This window comes from Oncorhynchus mykiss, chromosome 6 (assembly GCF_057628025.1).
Source record: "Oncorhynchus mykiss isolate SJ-2025 chromosome 6, ASM5762802v1, whole genome shotgun sequence".
Classification (NCBI taxonomy): Eukaryota; Metazoa; Chordata; class Actinopteri; order Salmoniformes; family Salmonidae; genus Oncorhynchus; species Oncorhynchus mykiss.
In genome coordinates this window covers 24,529,604-24,554,139 of record NC_143027.1, presented here as the reverse complement: position 1 = coordinate 24,554,139, position 24,536 = coordinate 24,529,604, and the positions used below count along the sequence as shown (strand labels likewise).

Genomic DNA, 24,536 nt, shown 5'->3' with positions numbered 1-24,536 from the left:
TAAACATCACATTCAAGCTGAGCCACATTACTTTTTAAGGGACTTCATAACGATATGAGAATATATTTGATATTGCTTCAAATTTGAATTTGTATTGTAGTACATTGGCTTGGCCTTGACAAGATGAGTACAAATAGCTAACTGCTAGTTTTATAGTATTTTTTAAAAACTGACTTCCCAGCCCATGGAAACCATTATAATACAATTGACAACATTCTCACACGTTATTTACTGTATATCAGTATATTTTGATCAGTATAAGTGATAATACAGATTTAAACATGGTGATGGATATGTAGAGGGTGAAAATAAAAAGTAGTGCATCATTCATCAAGGTCTCATTCACAACTGTTATGATGCAGGAAATACTGCATTATAACACAATAAAATTGAACATAGAAGAAGTATAACACAATGAAATGGCCATCCATTACAGCGGGTGACAGTTTGACAAGAGGTGGTTTGATATCAAAGCTGATATTCTGCAAAGGGGGGCTCAATTAACCTAGTAAACTCCAGTTGCCAGTTTCTCTACTGAGAGCTTCTCTGCTCAACGCATTCATTCATCCTCCCTTTCTTTTCCCAGGTCTTTTCAGTTGTTTTTCATTTATTTGATTTGCTTAATGACTGTCTTCAGTGCATCTATTAAAGGAGTAGCTTTGAAATTCATATTTCCAGTCGGTGGAGCTGGTGGAGTCATATTGAGAGAAGGTGCTTTTATCATGAAATGTAACCACTACTCACACTAGTTTTTACTTTACTTTTCTGAAAATAAAACAGCAAAAATATATTGGCTCCCTCCAAGGCAAGTTGTAAATGATTACTGTAGTCTCTATTATTTGTGTCGCTGTTGTAATAAACAAGTATAACAATAACAATTAACAGGTTTCATTTGATTGTGCCTTTTAATGAACCTCTTTGCTATTTATTATGCAATATGTAGTGTATATTACATTAATCAGAAAGGGTAAAATAAGTATGATACTGAAAACCATTGAAAGCCTTTAAGACTTTGTCTAAACACATGGTTAACACTGCGGGCGGGGGATTGCTGCTCCTGATGAAGCACAGCTGTGGACATAAAAACTGGCAACTGAAAACACTTTGTACTTTATCATTGAGCTGACTAATTGGGCATTGCAAAGATGGAGATAGATTAGTGAGCCATACTGCCAGGGTCCAGAAAGCCCAGCTGAAGTAAACAGAGCTCTTTCCTGCTCTGTGATGGGTGGATGGAGAGATGTTGGTTATGGTGGTTGTTAGACAGGGTCTCCCAAACCACAGCGCAGAAAGAAAAACACAGGAAAGAAAAATGAATCTCATCTGACATCATGGAGCAGCACGCTGAAGCTGAAATGTAGGTAAGATAAAACATGTTTCTCCCAATGTGACAAAAACAAGCATAGTCAGAGAGAATAATGTTACCTTTTTTAAACTGTATGACATCAATCAAATCTGAGAATGCAAATAGGACAATTTATTAATGTAGGCTATGCCAAATCTAGGTTTAAGAGGTGAATAATATTTTCTGGGATTTTGTTTTTAAGGGTCAAACTCACTCTCTTGCTGGGAGATTCTCTAAAATCTAAAGTTCCTCAATTATAATTTATGTGTGTATTTTCTGTTAGATGTTTAGAAGGAGACTATGTGGTGGTTCAGGGGCAGGGCAGGTCCAGATGATCCAGAAGAGAACGGTTTCCGATCATTAACAGGGCACTGGCCTTCACTACATCATCTGCTTAACAGCATGGGATGCTGTGATCTCCCAAATACTATTGTTCAATGTTAGTCACAGTATTCACAGCTTGTTCCCCGTCTGGGCATCAAATAGCACAGATGTAGAGGTACACTCGAGAAAAACTAAATATGGAAAATGCTTACTTGGCTGATTGAATGAGTGGGCTTGAGTGAGAGGAAAGAGCAAGAGAGCGCGAGAACATGCGACCTATCGAAAGAGCTGAATCAAGAGAGGCGTTTCGGCACCATTCTCCGGGAGAGTAGACGCGACATTTGCCGCAAGTAATGTTAGAAAGGAGTGGAGTAAATGAGAACGAAAACTCTTATTTGGTGTGGATTATTTCTGGAAAAACAAAGCCCTACCAAAACGGAAACTAGTACAACATTAGAAACAACATACAAAGATTGGAATAATACGGTAAGATAACACTCATCACGGTATTTGTTAGCTAACGTTAGCTATCACCCGTACTGGTGCTAAGGTTGACACGCTACAGCTAGCTACCGTCCGTAGCCAAACCAGTATCATTTGTTAGGATAGATTCGAGTCAGTTAGCTAACACAGCGCTAAACAGTGCTAGCTAACAGCTAACTAGCTAGCTGACGTTGTCATACAAATAATGTTAGCTGGCTAGTTAATTGGCATAAATAATTCGATTGTATAGCGAGCCTTTTCTCAATAACTTGGTTGATCTAACTTGATGACTTGCTACACCTTGGCATAAGACAGGAAACCATTAACGTTCGCTACCTAGACATGTTAGTTAGCAAGCTAACTGGTAAGTGTTAGTCACCAACCTGGCATCTCCTAAAATGCACGTTTCTTCGTAATATATTTGATCCATTTGGCTAACTATATAGTGGGCATTGGCCACACTTAATCAGTTAGCTAGCTAGCAACGCCTAGTATACCAGACATTCATTGATTTGTGTCATAAGCTTGTCAACACTCCGCTCTTGATACACGTTGGTTGTCGTTGACGTGGGGGATCCTCTTAGTCTGATTAGTCAGACTGTAAGGTACAATTAATTGGTATAACTAACGTTACAGCCTGAGACAATCGTGTAAATGTGAATAGAATGACATGTAAACGTACTCTACCTGCTGTCTGTGCGGTTTGTCCTTATGCACGAAATTTGAGACAAAATATCCAAGGGAAGGTATTGTTTACCTGACTTTTTAGAGAGCTGGGGTATGTACAGTGGGGCAAAAAAGTATTTAGTCAGCCACCAATTGTGCAAGTTCTCCCACTTAAAAAGATGAGAGAGGCCTGTAATTTTCATCATAGGTACACTTCAACTATGACAGACAAAATGAGAAAAAAAATCCAGAAAATCACATTGTAGGATTTTTTATGAATTTATTTGCAAATTATGGTGGAAAAGTATTTGGTTAATAACACAAGTTTATCTCAATACTTTGTTATATACCCTTTGTTGGTAATGACAGAGGTCAAACGTTTTCTGTAAGTCTTCACAAGGTTTTCACACACTGTTGCTGGTATTTTGCCCCAAATACTTTTCCACCATAATTTGCAAATAAATGCATTAATAATCCTACAATGTGATTTTCTGGATTTCTTTTCCTAATTTTGTCTGTCATAGTTGAAGTGTACCTATGTACCTATGAACATTTGTTGCAGCCATGGGGTATATATATATATATATATATATATATATATATGTATATAGGGGTGGACCCCAGCTGTGACACAGGTGTACACGGGAGTCAATCTGTAAATCCTCACCTCCTTGTGCCTTATTGCTTAAATATCCCTACCCGCTCTCTAAAAAGTTGGCTTAACTATACTTTCCTGTGGATATTTTGTCTCAAATGTCGAGCAGCAGAAGGACAAACCGCACAGACAACTTGGTAGAGTACATTTTAAGTATAATTTTATTCATCATTCTGGCTTGTAAGGAACATTTACACAATTTTGCCAATTTGGAGTGCTTTTATAAGAAACAAACAGCTTTGTTGACATATTATACAAAATCTATAAGCACAGATGAAAGGCTAGCTAAGTATAGAACATGTTCTGGTTTGCCTGCAAATTACTTGCTTGCCTACTTTTCTATGACTTGTCTTGAAAGTTGGGACAGAAGTGAAAGTTGTGTTGCACAGAGAAATTCATGAAGAAATTAACAAAGGCAGATCTCATGTCACGATAGAGCTAGGGCAGTTTCTTAACCCTAACATTACTCACCTCAGTCAACCTGCAAATCTTTACTATGGCATACTACTAGTAGTTACCATGGTCAGAAAATAACTGACTCTGTAAATCTCTCTGTAGGATAATTTATGAAATAGCAATTATTACACAATGTTTTCAGAAATCATAATTTAGAGCAAACTCATATTTTAGCATTAAAAGGGTTACTGACATTCATTTATAAGGGGTCTATCAGAGGCCTACATATGAGCCTCTTTTACAGTTAGCTCTACATATCTGACCACATCTTGATTGGTTAATATAAACAGTGTGAAATTGCACTGTCAGCATAATTTGAGGGAGCATGAAATTGGGCTAAGATGTTTATTTCTTTATTGGCCCTTTGAGGCTCAGACCATAGTTAATAAGGTCAAGTGCATACTTTCTGCTGTGGTATTAAATGCCAGAGCCCAGGCCAAGTGTTTAATTACAATAAAAGGCCTGAGGGAAATTAGCTCCAAATGCCATTCAGAGTATATTTGAATAATATGAAATGCCGGTAGTGGTTATTGAACAAGGTCAAGCCACTCGGATGGGCATTTTGAGTAAAATAAATAATCTAGATAAATAATATTGTTTTGGAATCGTCTTACAATCGAATATCAAATTCTGATTACTGCAAGAGTGCCTAGAGCAGGGCTTGCCAACCCTGTTCCTGGAGAGCTACCCTCTTGTAGGTTTTCACTCCAACCCTGTTCCTGGAGAGCTACCCTCTAGGAGGTTTTCACTCCAACCCTGTTCCCGGAGAGCTACCCTCTAGTAGGTTTTCACTCCAACCCTGTTCCTGGAGAGCTACCCTCTTGTAGGTTTTCACTCCAACCCCAGTTGTAACTAACCTGATTCAGCTTATCAACGAGCAAATTATTAGAATCAGGTGCGCTAGATTGGGTTTGGCGCAAAACACCTACAGGACGGTAGCTCTCTAGGAACAGGGTTGGAGAGCCCTGGCCTAGAGAACAGTTGTTAAAGAGCTGTGGTTTCATCTACTATTGGCTGCAATATGCCTTGAAATGGTTTCCTCTGAGTTGATTGTGTTATGCATCATTGTATGTCAGGCATATTACAAACACTTCCTATAAATTGAGTAAAGCCATAATGCTCTGTGGCAGCCTAAATAGCCTGTTTATTTTGTGCTTATTGATGCATCATTGAATGCTTCTCTGCTCAAGACTGACACGAAACTGAGGTGGATGGGAGAACCCCTATTATTGTAGCTTAGAGGTTTACTGAGTGTGACTCTGTTCTCTGAAGGAAATCCCACCCTGAAGTGCAGTTCAGTCTTGCTCCTCTATTAATCTCTATTGGATCTCTGATCCAAGCAGGGATTGAGCTCACCAAGTCAGCTGCTAATCAAAGGTAGTTTAGCCTTCTTTTAAAACCTGATAAATGTAGATTACCGCCTAAATAGACATACCCAAAAGTAATTATTTATCATGAGGGCCATAAACGGTACATAGCAATGCTTATACTGCCAGAAATATTAAAATCTCACATTTCTGTGAAAAGTAGTTATAAATTACTGAGCTGGAGTCACTTTTGAGGACACACGCACACAGTACAGTGATGAAAGATCATATTTTTCCCCCACTATTCAAGAAACGTGGGGGAATCAGGCTTGAAATGATTGAAATGCTTTCTAAATCAAATTTGACTTGTCACATATGCCGAATACAACAGGTGTAGACCTTACAGTGAAATGCTTACTTACAAGCCCTGAACCATCAATGCAGTTCAAGAAATAGAGTTAAGAAAATATTTGCTAAATAAAGTAAAATATAAACAGTAACACAAGATTACAACAATAACACCAGGGGCCCTGGTGTTGAGGATCAGTGTGGCAGATGTGTTGCCTACCCTTACCACCTGGGGGGCAGCCGATCAGGAAGTCCAGGATCCAGTTGCAAAGGGAGGTGTTTAGTCCCTGGGTCCTTAGCTTAGTGATGAGCTTTGAGGGCACAATGGTGTTGAACACTGAGCTGTGATAAATATAGTAACAATAACATTCTAATCGTTTTACTATAAGATTTCACCTTAACTGTAAAATAAATATAATCATATTTAGTGACAGTCCAAAATTGGACCATTTCATATAACTGACAGAATTATCTGCTGCGTGTCCTCTGAGCAAAGCAGGGACTCCATTTAAATGTCTGCAGACTCGTTACAACTTCAGCTTTAGGTAGTGCTTTTTTAGGTTTTTGAGGTCTGTTCTGTTTCCGTTAAATTTCGCTTTTCGATTTAAGTTAATTAAGATTTATTTTTTAAGCACTATGCACTATGTGAGTTGAATGCTGTAACAACAATAAAACAAGTAATAAAAGTCCCTTGGTGGTAGTGACTGCCCATTACTGCTTATCACTAATGAACCATTATTTAATCACATTACTTTAAAATATTTCAGTTCTTGTGTATATTACATTGTTTTATTTGATTATTTAATCTCTATAGAGCTTCTGCCTATGCTGTCTGTGAAATCACTAATTTAGTAGTTCTTCAAAGTAAATAAGGCATATTTTTATGACTGCTGAATACCAACTATCAATCACTTAGATAATGTATTTTCAGGTAGAGATGTCGTACGAAGCAACTGCTCTCTATCCCTCTCCATCGCGCATTCTTCTGTCTCTTTTACTTAGCAGGTGTGAAAGAAACACAAAGACCGGACAAGTGGGTGTGCAATGGATTATGGTCATTGTGGTTCACGACCAAATTTTATGCACTGCACTGTGTACAATATTGGCCTGTTGGAATCTACAAATCCCTACTACATTGCACAGTTCGGGCCTGATCTGTTTTAACCATGCATGTGAGTAGGGCTGGCACAATTTCCTTATAATTGTTGTCACCGATGGTTATGGATGAAGACCTGTATTCAAATATTGACGAACAGCTGACTGAAGAAATTCATTGTTTGCTACAACACTTTGCTTGTAGTGTTGCAAGGTATACCAAAACTTAGTGCGTTCGGAAAGTACTCAGACCTCTTGACTTTTCCAACATTTTGTTACGTTACAGCCTTATTCTAAAATGGATTTAAAAATATAAAAAATCTCCTCAATTTCTTTCCCCTACATTGAATACTCCATAATGTCAAAGTGAAAACAGGTTTTTAGAAATCTTTGCAAATGTATTATAAATAAAAACAGAAATGTAAATTAGTTCTAAGTATTCAGACGCTTTGCTATGAGACTCATCCTGTTTCGGTGCATCCTGTTTCCATTGATCATACTTGAGCTGTCTACAACTTGATTGGAGACCACCTATGGTAATTTCAATTGATTTGACATGATTTGGAAAAGCACGGTGCTGGCAGCATCATGCTGTGGGGATGTTTTTCAGCGTCAAGTTCTAGGAGACTAGTCAGGAGAGGGAAAGATGAATGGGGAAAGGTACAGAGAGATCGTTGATGAATACCTGCTCTAGAGCCCTCAGGACTTCAGACTGGGGTGAAGGTTCACCTTCCAACAGGACAACGACCCTAAGCACACAGCCAAGACAACGCAAGAGTGGCTCCAGAACAAGTCACTGAATGTCCTTGAGTGGCCCAGCCAGAGCCCGAACTTGAACCCAATCAAACATCTCTGGAGACACCTGAAAATAGCTGTGCAGCAACGCTCCCCATCCAACCTGACAGAACGTGAGAGGATCTGCAGAGAAGAATGTTAGAAACTCCCCAAATACAGCTGTGCCAAGCTTGTAACGTCATACCCAAGAAGGTGCGAAGGTACTTTAACAAAGTACTGAGTAAGGGTCTGAATGCTTATGTAAATCTCAGTTTTTTTCATTTTTATTTATAAATTTGCCAAAATGTCAATTGTTTTTGCTTCATGGGGTATTGTGTGTAGGTTAATGGGGGGGGGGGGGGGGGGGGGGTGACGACAATTTAATCAATTTTAGAACAAAGTTGCATCAACAAAATGTGGAAAAGGGCAAGTGGTCTGAATACTTTCCAAATGTGCTGTAGGTATTTCTGATACTATTATATGTAAAACCGTTTTGTACTAGAATTTTTGTTCCTTTTGGTACTGAAATGTGTCTCACGACATCTACTGATCGAGAGAGGATCGAGTTTATTATCACAGCTGGTGTCCCCTTAGTGCTAGAGCCCCGTCCCTGCACCACCTACTCATTGCTTGCTCTAGCCCAGTGGTCACCAACCTTTTCTGTGTCAAGATCACTTTCGTAGACAAAAAGCAAGCTGAGATCCACCACACAGACTTTTCTTTTAAACATGAGTTTAAAATGTTAAGTTAACCTAATAAAAACAGTTCTGTAGGAATGAGGCCTTATTAGGGCTGATCCCATTTAGTCGACTGGTCAATTGTTTGGTTGATAGGCTGTTGGTCAACCTGAGATTTCTTAAGCTGAGCAGTAACAAAAAATAAAATACAAAAATATCATGGTGTACAAGACAGACACCTGTATGATTCGGGCCTATCTGAGTGGACTGATCCATTGTGGAGACCGTGGGGATGGCACAGTCCGTCAGTCTAAGACGTGCTACCGAAATTGTATATGGTTATATTACATATGAACAATGGTGTAACACTAATAAAAATAATGTAAATTTTTAACAAATGCACTTTCTCCCGTGTTGGATAGTGGTCGCTGTCCATGGTTCTGAAACACATCCGTGCGCTGTTGAATTGGCGCCTTTACCTCGACCATGTTGCTATGTGCATAATTGCTAAGTTAACCAGCATATTGGTGTTGAGAAGAATGTGGCGGAGGCAGCAACATGAATGAGGAGATGAAAAAACATCCCTTTCCTTGTTGTCTAAGAAAAATGAGGAGAAAGGAAACCTCAATTAGGTCAATAGTCAATCAGAAAACCAATCAGTATCTGGTGTGACCACCATTTGCCTCATGCAGCGTAACACATCTCCTTCGCATAGAGTTGATCAGGCTGGTGATTGTGGTCTGTGGAATGTTGTCCCCCTGGATATTGGCGGGAACTGGAACACACTGTCGATCCAGAACAATACTAAACATGCTCAATGGGTGAGTATGCAGGCCATGGAAGAACTGAGATATTTTCAGCTTCCAGGAATTGTGTACAGATCCTTGTGACATGGGGATGTGCATTATCATGCTGAAACATGAGGTGATGGCGGCGGATGAATGGCATGACAATAGGCTTCAGGATCAAATCATAGTATCTCTGTGCGTTCAAATTGCCGTTAATAAAATGCAACTGTGTTCCTTGTCCGTAGCTTATGCCTGCCCATACCATAACCCCACCGCCACCATGGGGCACTCTGTTCACGTCAGCAAACTGCCCGCTCACACAACGCCAAACATGCTGTCTGTCATCTGCCCGGTACAGTTAGAACTGGGTTTCATCTGTGAAGAGCACAAATCTCCAGTGTGCCAGTGGCCATTGAAGGTGAGCATTTGCCCAGTGAAGTTGGTTACGACACTGAGCTGCAGTCTGGTCAAGACCCTGGTGAGGATGATGAGCACACAGATTGGCTTCCCTGAGCCTGGTTTCTGACAGTTTGTGCAGAAATTCTCCAGTTGTGCAAACCCACAGTTTCATCATGTGGCTGGTCTAAGTCCATTCCCCAGTTGAATAAGCTGGATGTGGAGGTTCCAGGCTGGCGTGGTTGTGAGGCCGGTTGGACATACTGCCAAATTCTCTAAAACTATGTTGGAGGCGGCTTATGGTAGAGAAATTAAGATGACATTTTCTGGCAACCGCTCTGGTGGACATTCCTGCAGTCACCATGCCAATTGCACACTCCCTCAAAATTTGAGGTATCTGTGGCTTTGTGTTGTGTGACACAACTGCACATTTTATACTGGCCTTTTATTGTCCCTGGCACATGGTGCACCTGTTTAATGATCATGCTTCTTAATCAGCTTCTTGATATGCCACATCTGTCAGGTGGATAGATTATCTTGGCAAAGGAGAAATGCTCTAACAGGGATGTAAACAAATTTGTGGACAAAATATGACAGAAATAAGCTGTTTGTGCGTGTAGAAAATTTCTAGGATATTTTATCTCAGCTCATGAAACATGGGACCAACACTTTACATGTTGTGTTTATACTTTTGCCCAGTGTAGTTAGCTGGCTAGCTAATAAATGTATTGAGTAAGAGCAAACATAGCTAGCTAATACTGATACCAGTGCTGGTGTAGGCCTAAATCAGCATGTTGTTTGTGAAACAGTATATTATAAATCAGAGAGGAATAGGCAAAGCGTGACTATGTTAGCTACATGAAGTAAGATAACATTTAATGTAGCCAATATCATGCAGCCCTACGTGGCAGTCTGGAAATGATCTAAAGCCGGGATCAACTTTTGGTTGAAGTTTGTTTTATACTGTGTAATCAATCAGAATGGAGAATGCCATCCTAAGGTCATGCACAACTCATAAAGGAAATGTAGAACTTTTATTATTCAAAAACATTAAATACAATCATACCGTCGCAAATGTTACAAATATTGTGATATGATTCTTTGGCCATATCGGCCAGCCCTACTTGGAACATCTAACCCTGGCAATTTGACTAGTAAACTCATGGGTACACTTGCAATGGCAGCCTGGTATTGCAATGCAATAATTTCCATGGTAATGTAGGATGCATTTTTTTATATATACTGCTCAAAAAAATAAAATGAACACTAAAATAACACATCCTAATGGCAGTCAGGCTACCTCTGGCGAGCACATGGTGGGCTGTGCGGCCCCCCAAAGAAATGCCACCCCACACCATGACTGACCCACCACCAAACCGGTCATGCTGGAGGATGTTGCAGGCAGCAGAACGTTCTCCACGGCATCTCCAGACTCTGTCACGTCTGTCACGTGCTCAGTGTGAAGCTGCTTTCATCTGTTAAGAGCACAGGGCGCCAGTGGCGAATTTGCCAATCTTGGTGTTCTCTGGCAAATGCCAAACGTCCTGCATGGTGGTGGGCTGTAAGCACAACCCCCACCTGTGGACATCGGGCCCTCATACCACCCTCATGGAGTCTGTTTCTGACCTTTTGAGCAGACAAATGCACATTTGTGGCCTGCTGGATGTCATTTTGCAGGACTCTGGCAGTGCTCCTCCTTGCACAAAGGCGGAGGTAGCGGTCCTGCTGCTGGGTTGTTGCCCTCCTACGGCCTCCTCCACGTCTCCTGATGTACTGGCCTGTCTCCTGGTAGCGCCTCCATGCTCTGGACACTACGCTGACAGACACAGCAAACCTTCTTGCCACAGCTCGCATTGATGTGCCATCCTGGATGAGCTGCACTACCTGAGCCACTTGTGTGGGTTGTAGACGCCGTCATGCTACCACTAGAGTGAATGCACCGCCAGCATTCAAAAGTGACCAAAACATCAGCCAGGAAGCATAGGAACTGAGAAGTGGCCTGTGGTTACCACCTGCAGAACCACTCCTTAATTGGGGGTGTCTTGCTAATTGCCTATAATTTCCACCTGTCTATTCCATTTGCACAACAGCATGTGAAAATGTATTGTCAATCAGTGTTGCAGTTGGACAGTTTGATTTCACAGAAGTGTGATTGACTTGGAGTTACATTGTGTTGTTTTAAGTGTTTCCTTTATTTTTTTGAGCAGTGTATATATATTTTTTCTACTCTGTCTGTTATTACTGAGACCATGGTCATTTGGATTTCCAATTACTGTCATACAACATTCCATGACCATCCACAGCCCTATGTGTGAGGAGATATCTCCTCTCTTGTCTAACAGGGGCAGAGATTATCCTGTGCTCAGTGTCAGGCCCGAGGGAGACAGTGGCAAACAGTTATAGTACTAGTTCCAGTATTGCTAGCATTATGCAACATAAGGCCATTCTGAAACTAGATGAGGGGATAGTTAGCATACAATTCCGTTGTCCACTTTGGAAGGGTAGGAAATCTTCAGATACATGTGTGATACCTTTTGTGAACAAACTGCAACACCTCATCAAATATCACATTATTTATTGCCTTAGAAAAAAATCTGACTTTTAGATGTCAATTCACAATTCCTCAGTTTGCATAGGCCTATGTTGAATACCGGTGTGTCCATTTCCGTAAGTGTCACCACAAGCTCTAAACCAGAACACCACTGGAATGGTACAGTACCTTATGACAAGAGCTGTTGTGGCCTGCTTTTGAAATTGGCATATTCCTCAAATAGCAGCAGACATTGTTTAGAGGAAAAGCAGTGGAGAAGGGGGGTGTACAATAATTTCTACATGATGTCACAGCAGGGCAGACTATACACGTTGTTTTCCAAACCACTATCCATTGTAGCTGTGTGTTGCCTGGGAGGGGACTGACTGCCTCTGGCATGGGAGGTTCCGCTCTGCTGTTACTGTGAATGAGGAACACAGCCCAGGGGGCTGGCGTGTAGGCTTCATGTCAGGTGATTCCCATTTTTCCCCTTTAGAATTCCATAAACTGAATCAATTCCATTTTTATTTGACTGAGCTTAATTATTAAGTAGGTTTGGTAGTGAGTTTTGCAACCGAGGACAGACGATTTTTATGCGCTTCAGCACTCACCGTTCTATGAGATTGTTTGGCCTACCACTAAGCGGCTGAGCCGGTGTTGCTCCTAGATGTTTCCACTCCACAATAACGGCACTTACAGTTTGACCAGGCCAGCTCTAGCAGGTCCGAAATATGACGAACTGACTTGTTGGAAAGCTGACATCCTATGACGGTGCTCTTCAGTAAGGCCATTCTACTGCCAATGTTTGTCTATGGAGATTGCATAGAGGTGTGCTCAATTTTATACACCTTAGTAACGGGTGTGGCTGAATCCACTAATTTGAAGGGGTGTCCACATACTTTTGGATATGTAGTGTTAAAGAAAGCTCAGGAAATACTGTATTTTTGTTTTTTTGTATACATTTAACCCCTTATTTTTGTTGGCCCAAAACTACCTCCATACTTACATTCGTTTGTATAGGTTACCTTCAGACGAGTCCTGTGAAACTTGTGGGGGTCGTAGACCAAAACGTAGAAGAACACCATCGTGTTCGTGAGGGTCTCCCCTTTCTATAGATTGGTCATAATAGTTTGTCGGCCAAACTGTTTGGACGCTACAGATGTTTTTGTGAGGCATCAGGAAGTTAAAGCTTGGTTGCAAATGGGTCTTCCAAATGGACAATGATCCCAAAAGTTGTGGCAAAATGGCTTAAGGACAACAAAGTCAAGGTATTGGAGTGGCCATCACAAAGCCCTGACCTGACCAAGCATTTCGCTACACTCGCATTTACATCTGCTAACCATGTGTATGTGACAAATAACATTTTATTTTATTTGACCTCAATCCCATAGAAGATTTGTGGGCAGAACTGAAAAAGCGTGTGCGAGCAAAGAGGCCTACAAACCTGACTCAGTTACACCAGCTCTGTCAGGAGGAATGGGCCAAAATTCACCCAACTTATTGTGGGGAGTTTGTGGAAGGCTACCCGAAGCATTTGACCCAAGTTAAAAGTTAGTTAAAATGTAAACTTCTGACCCACTGGGAATGGGATGAAAGAAATAGCTGAAGCTGAAATAAATCATTCTCTCTACTATTATTCTGACATTTCACATTCTTAAAATAAAGTGGTGATCCTAACTGACCTAAAGCAGGGAATATTTACTCGGATTAAATGTCAGGAATAGTGAAAAACTGAATTTAAATGTATTAAGGCTAAGGTGTATGTAAACTTCCGACTTCAACTGTATTTAGATATTCCATAACAAAATGTAAAAAAAAAAAGAAGTTTACAGCTACAATAGTCAATTACAACATTAACAATGTCTACACTGCATTTCTGATCAATTTGATGTTATTTTAATGGACAAAAAAATGTTTTTCTTTTAAGAACAAGAACATTTCTAAGTGACCCCAAACTTTTGAACGGTAGTATAATTCCACTTTGACATTATGGGTTATAGTGTGTAGGCTAGTGACCAAAAATGTAATCCATTTTAAATTCAAGCTGTAACACAACAAAATGTTGAGAATGTCAAGGTGTGTGAGTACTTTCTGAAGGTACTGTACCTGTTTGGTTGCTGCTGTCTTCCTCTGTCATGTTTATTTTTGTAGCAGAGAATTACTTTTGATGCACCTGTGGTGTTACTGCAGTAGCGAAAAACTGAAACAGTAATTCCCAGAAAGTCCCCCACAATTTGACCCCCTCCCCCACCTCGCATGAGAGAAACGCCTATTAGACTATATAACCACAACCTGTCTCTGTGTGTGTGTGTGTGTGTGTGTGTGTGTGTGTGTGTGTGTGTGTGTGACTGTGTTGTGGTTCAGAGGGACTGGTGGGTTACTGGGTTTATGTAAGATGTATGGAAGTGTGAAAGCTTGTTCAGAGCCTTGCAGCATGGTCTGCCTATTGTTGCTCGCTCTGATCCACACTGGAAGCACTGCTGAGAATAAGAAGCTGTCTAATAAGCAGTCCAGTGGTACTGAAGATTACTGAGCTTGCTCTTCAGATCCATTCACAAACTGTCATTTTAATGGGAAATAGGTAGTGCTGGGGGAAAAATCGCTATTGTTACATATCAGGATATTATTTTTGAGGATATATCGAATTGTCTTGACAGTATTGTTATTATCTTTTTGCACTAGTTGGCTGTACCTGCTCCAACACTCATAGCTTGTTCTCCATCTTATTAAATAGGGAGCCAATTTGTTTTCAGCACTTTTATTTCCATGACTGATCAAAACTCATTTTCTCATGGCTCTCTCATCCCTTTTCAGCAGACATAAGGTGAGCAATATGTTTGGAACATCGCATCGCACTAAAATCATAGTATCGAATCGCAATATATATAGAATTGTGATAATTGCAATACACATCGTATCGGCACCTAGGTATCTTGATGTCCCTGGCAATTCCCAGCCCTAGGAATAGGTCCACTAATTTTAGACTAAAGCCTGGATCTTGGCTACTTCCCCCTAACATCAAGCCAAATTGGCTGCATTTCAATTTAAACATGATTTCACAGAAGTTACATGAGGCTGGTATGTCCTGGCACACCTTTTGTAAACACTTAAGTTGATATGCAGAACACAAAGGGAAATATGGAGCAGTCATCGTGGAACTGCCTCCCAGGCCTAGTCCCTGTTTCAACCCTTCTTGCTCACTGAATGAGTAACAAAAGCTGTCTGGCATTTCTTGCTCACTGGATTTTTAGTGGACTGCACCTGGTAGATTCAGTGCAAGGCAAATGTTATGGTTGACTCACGTCAACGTTCCAACGGTGCAGCATTATCCACTGCAGCTGTCTCAGAGAAGAAGCCTTTTAATGAATCTCATAATGAAAGTAGCATTGAGTTGAAGACAGCCACTTTGGTCCTGGCCTGATGTTGAGAAAATATCTACAGTACAGTTGACTGAGATTGCCTGATGGAAAGGCTTTGGGTTCATGTTAGGACATGTGAGAATAGAGCCTGCCCTGTTATTTCTTAAGACAAAGCACACCACACACCGAAGGAGTCTATTTCAGATTGGGATTATGACGCTGTGTCAATTTACTAGAGGTCGACCGATCATGATTTTTCAGTGGCGATACCGATTATTGGAGGGCCAAAAAAAGCCGATTACGATTAATCAGCCAATTTTTTTTTTTAAATAAAAAAGATTATGTATTTTTTTATAATATATTTTTTTCAATATATTTGTAATTCACTATTGTTGTAATTGTCATTATTAACAACGAACCCTTTTATTTGAACTTAATATAATACATAAATCAAATCTATTTAGTCTCATAAATAATGAAACATGCTCAATTTGGTTTAAATAATGCAAAAACCCAGTGTTGGAGAAGAAATTAAAAGTGCAATATCTGCCATGTAAAAAAAGCTAACATAACTATCAGCTATCAGAACATATGAAAGATGGTGGTTCAATATTCCCAGTTAAGAAGTTTTAGGTTGTAGTTATTATAGGAGTTATGACGTGTCGAGTATTTCTCTCTATACCATTTGTATTGAATTCTTTCAGTGAAATACGGAGCTGTTCCGGATTTTATCGAACGGGTGGCAACCCTAAGTCTAAATATTACTGTTACATTGCACAACCTTCAATGTTATGTCATAATTCTGGCAAATTAGTTTGCAACGAGCCAGGCGGCCCAAACTGTTGCATATACCCTGACACTGCTTGCACAGAACACGAGAAGTGACACAATTTCCCAAGTTAATGTTGCCTGCTAACATGAATTTATTTTAACTAAATATGCAGGTTTAAAAAAATATATACTTTTCTTGTATTGATTTTAAGAAAGGCATTGATGTTTATGGTTAGGTACATTTGTGCAAAGATTGCCAATAAAAGCACAATGTGCTTTTGTTAAATCATCCCCCGTTTGGCAAATGGGCGGGAGTTTCGGCTTTCCATATTGACATCAGCATGCTGTAAATTGAAGTAAGCTGTGATTCGATGATAAATGAACAGGCACCGCATTGATTATATGCAATGCAGGACAAGCTAGTTAACCTAGTAATATCATCAACTATGTATAGTTTTTTTTTTTTTACAAGATAAATTTAATGCTAGCTAGCAACTTACCGTGGCTCCTTGCTGCACTCCTGTAACAGGTGGTCAGCCTGCCATGCAGTTTCCTCGTGGATTGCAGTGTAGTCAGCCATAATCGGTGTCCAAAAATACTTATTACCGATTGTTATGAAAACTTGAAATCAGCCCTAAGTAATTGGCCATGTCGATTAATCAGTCGACCTCTACATTTTACCCCAGACAATGCAGGATACTTTGTCTTTTGAAAATGGCATTGCAGCACTCCAATATTAATGGGTCGAAGCCCGTTATAAATTCATCTGTTTTTTTTTCATTCTTTATCTAGGCAAGGCTGTATGTTTTCTTGCACTAATACCCTGACTACACTGCTTGCGTCACGAGCATCTGCGTTGCCAAGGGCTAAATCGCGCTGCAAGTTCTGTCTCTCCCATCTCCACATTGGTTTATAGAAGCAGGTACCCACGCGCCATCTCCTGATTAGTTATACCCACGTGGGTGATTGAAAGACGAACTGTTTTGCCGGTTGTCATATAAGTTCAAAGATGAAAAGGACTGGAAGGAGGAGAGATGACTAGAAACGATTCGGTTGACCGTTTTATGTGTGGATTAATTGTCGGGAGTAGAGGATCTTGTGCATTTCAGGTGAAATAACAACTCAATGTTTATATCCCAGGACAAATTAGCCTGCAACAGCAAGCTAGCTAAATAGGACAAATTAGCTAGCAAGTGCAAGTTAACTAGCTAAATTGCCATACATGTTTAATGCTTTTCGGCCTGTCCCCAAATTAACGTCATTTGTTCAGAGTTTGTTTTGATATTTTAACCTGCGTGTTGTGATCGCATTTGGTGTAGGGGGACAAAATAAATTTATGCACGATGGCACACGCACGCAGTCTGTTTGGGTTCCGTGTTAGGTTGATCTCAGTATTTGTGGAGGCATGTTTAATGGTTAGTGGCAGTGTCGTGTTTATGGTTTGCTAGAAGCTCTTGAGGTTATTGATTCTGAAATCAAATTTTCTTATCTGTTCTTCTTGAAAAGTATCTGTCTGTCACTGTGGCAACAAACGATGGTTAAAGGCCCAGTGCAGTCAATACATTTGTCCTGTGTTTTCTATCATAGTTTCATCAGCTTTTGTAGAGTATCATTGTTTTTTTTCAACCTGCAACTATCAGGAAATAACAATCTACACAGGACCTTCTAATAATCAGGTTTGCATGGGCGGGAGTTTCGGCTTTCCATAGTGACATCACCATGCTGTAAATTGGTTTGGCTACATCAACTGAGCAGCAACCAATCCAGGAGCTTGCGGTCACAATGCTTCAATTCTCATGCCTATTACACAGTGAAGGCTATGGGGATCAGTGTGTGTGCACGCACGCACGCTGTCTCAAATATATTTTGGACAAAGTTGTGGAACTTGTTCCAAAAATGGGGTGTTTATGGTGGGCGCTCCTGAGGCTGGCCCAGGGGTTAATGGGGTCTGGCGGCAAGACTGATCCTAAGCCTGTCACTGTGTGGAGCTCACCAGGTCCAGAGCAGTATTTATGGAGAGGAGTTTTCATTAGACTGAGCAGAGGGCCCACTTTGTTTGGTGGGAGAGGTCCTCAGCTTGGCCTCAATAGATGAGAATTTAAATGGTGAAATGCTTGTAAAGATAGGCAACAGATATTGGGCAGATTTCGCGTCTTGCTTTCCATCCCTAGAATCCAGGTCAATGCTGTGCTCTGCCAATACATCAATTAGCCTGAACAACTCTACTTTAGTTGCAAGGAAATTGGATTCTCCTCTCACTTCATTCATTACAGTAGATAAGTAGGCTACACTAACTCACTCACAATTGTCACAAGAGCATGCTATTTATTACATGCTGCCTATTGCAATGGGCAGCATGTAATAAGTAGTTTCCATTTCAAGGAAGTGGCTTTGCTGAAATTAAAAGCAAAGTAATTAAATTAGTGTGCTCTCTTTATGAATGTAAGCAACCTTTTGTGAGTGGTTATACTTAACACGGGACACACTTTTAACCCTTTCTCATAGTAGATGCCGGTGGTTGGTTGGTATCTCATTGAAAACAAATGCTTGTGGAAACTTTTCCTCACATTGTATGGGGCTGTAGTAGTTCTTCTCGTATCATACTTCACACAGTTTCCTGTTGTAATGCCATGCTAGCAAGTCAGTCTGCCACTGGAGCAGTTGATACCTCAGCATCGGAAGGAAGTGAGAGCAGTGTGTAGCTTAGAACCCCTTAGAATCAGTTAGGCCTATTCCCAACCCCCCCATTTCTTCTTCAGTGTATTACTTACTGTCTGTTACCTGGATAGGCCAATGTAATTGTCCCCCACAATGAAATCGAGGAGGGGACTGTGAATCTGTCTCCGTTTGTGTTCATTCATACGTTAGTCAATCTCAGACAGCACTGGCCCGATTTTTATGAAACTTGGGTGAATGATGTGTCTTGCTATAGAGAGCCTGCATTTATAAAATGACACCGATTGGCCCAAGGCGTGAGTTATAGTAATTAACTGAAATGTGTGAGTCACCAGAGAGGAAGAGGTGAAGCGAGAGGGATAACTGGGTCAAAAATCTAATCTCCAGCAGGTGGTGGTGGTATTTATTTATTTATTTATTGATTTATTTATGCTCACCAAGCAAGGTGTATTTATATGTATACAGAGGTTAATGAATGTGTCTAATTTGGTTAACACAATTGAATGGCTTATTTGCTACTTGTGGCTTATTTGATAGAGTAGAAGTGCTTAGGTTGTTACGAGTGTACTGATAAGTAGGACACGTTACACCCCGGCAATTTTGAGAAAAACATCTTATATCGTAGTTGTTCCTGTTGTTCACACACGTATCTGCCCTCTCATTGGCTAAAATGGTCCCACCTGATCTAGCTGCCTCCCGACTGCCTTCTAGTCTGAGTACCAGTCTCATTAGCTAACATTCCACTCCTTGCCAATCCTTGTCATTGCCAAAAGAGTCTTTGACACATGACCTAGAGCACAGGGATTGAATTAGCTGAAGAGACTAGTACTCAGGCTAACTGACTTCCATTTTTTAAAGACATTTATTTTCATTGTTAGAGCAGCCTTTTGAGTATTTGGTCAATCTAATGGATAATATGTGGTCACAAACTCTAACTGAAAGGTGTTAGTCACACACAACATCTTAATTGGCCCAATGTGGGGGGGCGCAGCATCATTCGTGGGGGACGACATGTTTGTTGCCTTACTCTTGATGCATTCCACCTGTATCAAAATATCTTGTCATAAAGCAGCTATATCCCCCACACACACCTTTCATAGCTATGTTTTAAATGGTTCCATATGCACTCCTGTGACATCACATATCATGCAAATTAGGACTAGTCTCAGTGATGTGATTTGATGACATCCTCCTCTGTGAATTCAATCAAATCCAAATGTTAGCAGTTGATGGTGAAAAACAAACTTGTTTTCATGACAGAGCCTTCTAGCCTGTGTACCAGTCTATTGAGTTGTCATTCCATGCCTTGCCACTCCTGATTTGCTAAACATGACAAAGCCATCAGGAGTTTGCAGGAGTGCAGTAACCCAGGCTAACAGACTTCTTCATATTCTTCAAATGTAGGATATTTCCTGTTAAGGCCTCAATTTGAATTAATCCAATGCAAATATAAAGCTGTACATTTGTTTACACAGACATGCCTTATTTGACTGTAAATATACCGGTTGTTTTGTCTCATTTATTATTATTATTATTTATTTTTTGACTTGAATTTTCTCCCCAATTTCGTGGTATCCAATTGTTTAGTAGCTACTATCTTGTCTCATCGCTACAACTCCCGTACGGGCTCGGGAGAGACGAAGGTTGAAAGTAATGCGTCCTCCGATACACAACCCAACCAAACCGCACTGCTTATTAACACAGCGCGCATCCAACCCGGAAACCAGCCGCACCAATGTGTCGGAGGAAACACGGTGCACCTGGCAACCTTGGTTAGCGCGCACTGCGCCCGGCCCGCACAGGAGTCGCTGGTGCGCGATGAGACAAGGATATCCCTACCGGCCAAACCCTCCCTAACCAGGACGATGCTAGGCCAATTGTGCGTCGCCCCACGGACCTCCCGGTTGCGGCCGGTTACGACAGAACCTGGGCGCGAACCCAGAGTCTCTGGTGGCACAGCTGGCGCTGCGGTACAGCGCCCTTAACCACTGCGCCCCCTGGGAGGCCCTGTCTCATTTATTTTTAATTTAGTTTTTAAAATTTGTATGACCATCTAGGCTAATTAAATGGGAAACATTTTGCTGTTGTTGAAGAGACACATACACACAGGTCATTATTGCTCATCTTTATCAAGGGTGTCAATCATTTCAGAACCCACTTTATGTGCACCACGTCATTGCTCTCTCTTGCTCTGTTGTGTGAGCATCTTGGTAGCTGCCACTCAAATGACGAGGGGCTGAAGGTCATTGGCTCGAACTCGAATTGCTAGGGAGCTGGCCCATGTGGGAGGTAAATGTAGGGAAAATGGCGCAGCACAGCTTCCAGAAAAACTCTCTCTTTCAAACTAGGGATTATGTGGCTAATTGAGGTAAAAGTAATTCTGCTCATAGATTATGCATGTATGAACTACACATTGACACATCCAGCTCAAAGCGGGAGTTTAAAAAATACTTAGTAGTTGCCAAAGTTCTGGATCATGTATTTAAAAAGTTCCTAGCTGTCAAGAAATTACAGTTTAAAAAGTCACATTTTGTTATTAAAAGTCTGATGGCAGTGACTATGGTTGAATTGTTCTGTTTATTTGTTCTTGCGTTGATGCTGGACAGTTGGTTCTAGTTTCGGAGGACTCTGCCAATGCCGTCTCCCCTTCTCTGTGGTAGGAGATCAGTAGGGACCGGTCAGTCTGGTGTATGTCAGTGACCAATCTTATTACTGCTTGCTGTCTCCGTGACTGTAGTGGGGGAATGGTCAGTGGAATGTCTCTGTTTTTCTGTTATCTTGCTTGCCCTTTTCTATACCCTGTCCAGGGTATTCTATACCCTGACCCTGTTCTATACCCTGCTGCTTCTTTGTGCAGCCCACCAGCAACACACTGGCATACTCCAGGCATGGTCGGTTCTGACTCTTGCGATTTCCACAAGCTCATCATCAGTATATGAATATGTGTGAGAGAAAATAGGGGATTACAGGTCATTGTGTAATGGTATGGGATGAGTGGATGATAGGGGTCTCATTCATAACCGTTGCATACATTTCTGCGTGCACCATTCTGGAAAAGTGCATGCATACAAAAATATTTAGATTTATCGTTTTGGCGCATGTCATACAGACATGTTTCCCATTATAAATTAGACCTGTCGTAAAACTGTGAACTAGCATTACAATTCCACCTGGAAAACTCCCTCCATTCACCTTTTATGGTGATTCTAACTAGAGGTTGACCGATTTATGATTTTTCAACACCGATGCCGATTATTGGAGGACCAAAAAATGCCGATACCGATTAATCGGCCGATTTATATTTCGAATAATGACAATTACAACAATATTAAATGAACACTTTTATTTTAACTTAATATAATACATCAATCAAATCAATTTAGCCTCAAATAAATAATGAAACATGTTCAATTTGGTTTAAATAATACAAAAACAAAGTGTTGGAGAAGAAAGTAAAAGTGCAATATGTGCCATGTAAAAAAGCTAACGTTTAAGTTTCTTGCTCAGAACATGCGAACATATGAAAGCTGGTGGTTCCTTTTAACATGAGTCTTCAATATTTCCAGGTAAGAAGTTTTAGGTTGAGGTTATTATAGGAATTATTATAGGACTATTTCTCTCTACCATTTGTATTTCATATACCTTTGACTATTGGATGTTCTTATCGGCACTTTAGTATTGCCAGTGTAACAGTATAGCTTCCGTCCCTCTCCTCGCCCCTACCTGGGCTCGAACCAGGAACACATCGACAACAGCCACCCTTGAAGCATCGTTACCCATCGCTCCACAAAAGCCGCAGACAACTACTTCAAGTCTCAGAGCGAGTGACGTTTGAAACGCTATTAGCGCGCACCCCGCTAACTAGCTAGCCATTTCACATCGGTTACACCAGCCTAATCTTGGGAGTTGATAGGCTTGAAGTCATAAACAGCTCAATTCTTGAAGCACAGCGGAGAGCTGCTGGCAAAACGCACTAAGGTGCTGTTTGAATTAATGCTAAAGGAGCCTGCTGCTGCCTACCATCGCTCAGTCAGACTGCTCTATCAAATATCAAATCATTGACTTCATTATAACATAATAACAGACAGAAATATGAGCCTTTGGTCATTAATATGGTCGAATCCGGAAACTATCATTTCGAAAACAAAACATTTATTGTTTCAGTGAAATACGGAACCGTTCCATATTTATACATAAAGGATGGCATCCCTAAGTCTAAATATTGCTGTTACATTGTACAACCTTCAGTGATATGTCATAATTATGTACAATTCTGGCAAATTAATTACGGTCTTTGTTAGGAATAAATGGACTTCATACAGTTCCCAACGAGCCAGGCGGCCCAAACTGCTGCAAATACCCTGACTGCTTACACGGAATGCAAGAGAAGTGACACAATTTCCCTAGTTATAAGAAATGCATGTTAGCAGGCAATATTAACTAAATATGCAGGTTTAAAAATATATACTTGTGTATTGATTTTAAAGAAAGGTATTAATGTTTATGGTTAGGTACACATTGGTGTAACAACAGTGCTTTTTTTTGCGAATGTGCTTGTTAAATCATCACCCGTTTGGCGAAGTAGGCTGTGATTCGATGAGAAATTAACAGGCACCACATCAATTATATGCAATGCAGGACATGCTAGATAAACTAGTAATATCATCAACCATGTGTAGTAAACTAGTGATTATGTTAAGATTGATTGTTTTTTTATAAGATAAGTTTAACGCTAGCTAGCAACTTACCTTGGCTTCTTGCTGTCCTTGCGTAACAGGTGGTCAGCCTGCCACGCAGGCTCCTCGTGGAGTGCAATATAATCCCCGAGCTGACAAGGTAAAAATCTGTCGTTCTGCCCCTGAACAAGGCAGTTAACCCACCGTTTCTAGGCCGTCATTGAAAATAAGAATGTGTTCTTAACTGACTTTGCCTAGTTAAATAAAAGTGTAAAAAAATAAAATATCTGCCACAATCCGTGTCCAAAAATACCAATTACCGATTTGTTATGAATACTTGAAATCGGCGCTAATTAATCGGCCATTCCGATTAATCGGTCAACCTCTAATTCTAATGCCCCGTTTCTATAAGGAAGAGTAATGACAATTTTCTGTAGAGGTATGGGCAGAATGTTTAGATATTTTGCAGTGACTTTTCAAACTGAACATACTGATGAAGTGAGGGCCTGTCCGTGCATTCTGCAAGATTGATTGTATATTCAAAACAGGCTAAAAACAGGCTAAATGCTACACCGCACAATTCTATGCAAATGACTGGTTGTTAACAGTATGGGTAGGAATTGTTGACAGTATTTTTAAAACCGCGCTGCCGTGAAATACATACAGCTTATCTATTTACTAGGCTCTCTAATTAAACTAGAGATGTGCATGGTAATTTGTTGTATGGCTACTTCGGGAATATGAAGCCCTCACAGAGAGAAAAAGTGAGGAATTTATTCTGCAATAGTTATTTAAATAGAATAAAAATGAAAAAGATTCCTGTCTCATTATTTTAGATTCTAAAGGCTCTATTCAATCTGGATCACTGAAGCGTTACGCACTATATATGTAAAGCAGATTTCCGGTTGAGCCGACATGCATATGCAGCGTCTACCTTGAACATAGTCTCCCCGACCGCAGAAACATTGCCTTTTTAATTGTCAATCGTGCTATGAAGTGGATCTTTAGCACTATGGATTAGGTAGAGCCCTAAAAATATAACGCATAGATTTTCACTCTTCTGGCAAATGGCTGCATTCTTGTTAATGTTTTCCTGTTTTTGTTATTTTATGAATATGTTTTTCATCATATCCCCCATTTGCACAAAATAATTACTTGCCATCTTGCAATATAATATTTTAACAACTAGCAGATGTGCGTAGTCATTGTC

General features: G+C 40.5%; 1 protein-coding gene across 50 annotated transcripts in view; it reads left to right on the top strand.

Annotated features, from left to right (window-relative positions):
• Positions 1-1,634: 1,634 nt before the first annotated feature.
• ncor2 (nuclear receptor corepressor 2) overlaps positions 1,635-24,536 on the top strand; it is a 180,850-nt gene continuing 157,948 nt past the window's right edge. For all 50 annotated transcript variants that reach the window (XM_090237380.1, XM_090237370.1, XM_090237371.1 and 47 more), the window contains exon 1: positions 1,635-2,155. The gene's annotated coding sequence lies outside the window, so the exon portion shown is untranslated. The remainder of the gene's footprint in view (positions 2,156-24,536) is intronic.